Below are 993 nucleotides of genomic sequence, written 5' to 3' on the forward strand. Positions count from 1 at the left end.
GCGGCAGGCACCATCCACCGCCCGGGGAAACTATAGCAAAAATCCCCCGCGGCGCGGCAGCCGCAGTCAGGCACCGGGCGAGCTCCCGGTCGCGCCTCCCCCCGTCCCCCCCCCGGAATCCCCCCCCGGTTCCCCGCCGTCCCTTTTATTTCATGTTTCCTGCGGGGGGGGTTGCTCGTTCTCCCCCTTCAAACACCCCCCCCACACACACACCTCCACCCCCCCCCCCATCCCCCCCCCCACACACACACCCCCCGGGGGCTGGTTGCCGCTGTAGCCCGCAGGCCACGCAGGGAGCGGAGCAGGTGCACCCGCCAAGGGCCACCCCCCTGCCTTCCCCGTCGCCGGGAGGTCCCTAAGTGCCACCCGCTGGTGGTCGCCTATACCCCCGGGGGGGGGGGGGGGGGGGGGGGGGGCCCACGGCGAGACTCCCCTTCCCCACCCGCCGTGTCAGTGGCGGGGGGGGGCTGCGCGCACACACACACACACACACACACACAGACACACACACACCCCCCACCCAGCTCCGACGGCTTCCCCAGCCAAAGCCTCACGCCGCGGGGGATGGGGGTGGGGGCTGCGGCCGCGCCGTCGAGGGGGCTACGGCGCTGGCACGGAGCGGGACCGTAGTGGGGGAGGAAGGGGGGGGGAAGGGGGGGGAAGGGGGGGGGGGGTGTCCCCGCCGGGGCGGGGCTGGGCGGCAGGGCCCCGTGGGGCGCGCAAGCCCCGGTCCGCCCGCCCCGCGCCCCGCCGCCGCCTCACGGTCCCGCCGCCCGGCGCCAGGCGCCTGCGCACTGCAGGGGCGCCAGATTTGGCGGGAGGGGGAGTGTCCAAGGGCCCTTTGTTTGATGGCATCTCTGTTTACAGAGTTTACTCTTTAATCTCAACCTGTTTCCTCCTCCTCCTCCCGCGGCTCCTCGGCACTCCCGTGCGCGGCGGCGGAGCGCCTGGGCGCAGCCCGGCAGCAGGGAGCGGCGGCGGCGGGCGCGGGCT

The 993-nt window shown here is 74.5% G+C and overlaps 1 protein-coding gene across 1 annotated transcript in view; it reads left to right on the top strand.

Moving 5' to 3' along the window:
• The first annotated feature begins 913 nt into the window (after positions 1-913).
• MYB (MYB proto-oncogene, transcription factor) overlaps positions 914-993 on the top strand; it is a 29,234-nt gene continuing 29,154 nt past the window's right edge. The window contains exon 1 of the mRNA XM_074167165.1: positions 914-993. The gene's annotated coding sequence lies outside the window, so the exon portion shown is untranslated.

This window comes from Numenius arquata, chromosome 2 (assembly GCF_964106895.1).
Source record: "Numenius arquata chromosome 2, bNumArq3.hap1.1, whole genome shotgun sequence".
Lineage (NCBI taxonomy): Eukaryota > Metazoa > Chordata > Aves > Charadriiformes > Scolopacidae > Numenius > Numenius arquata.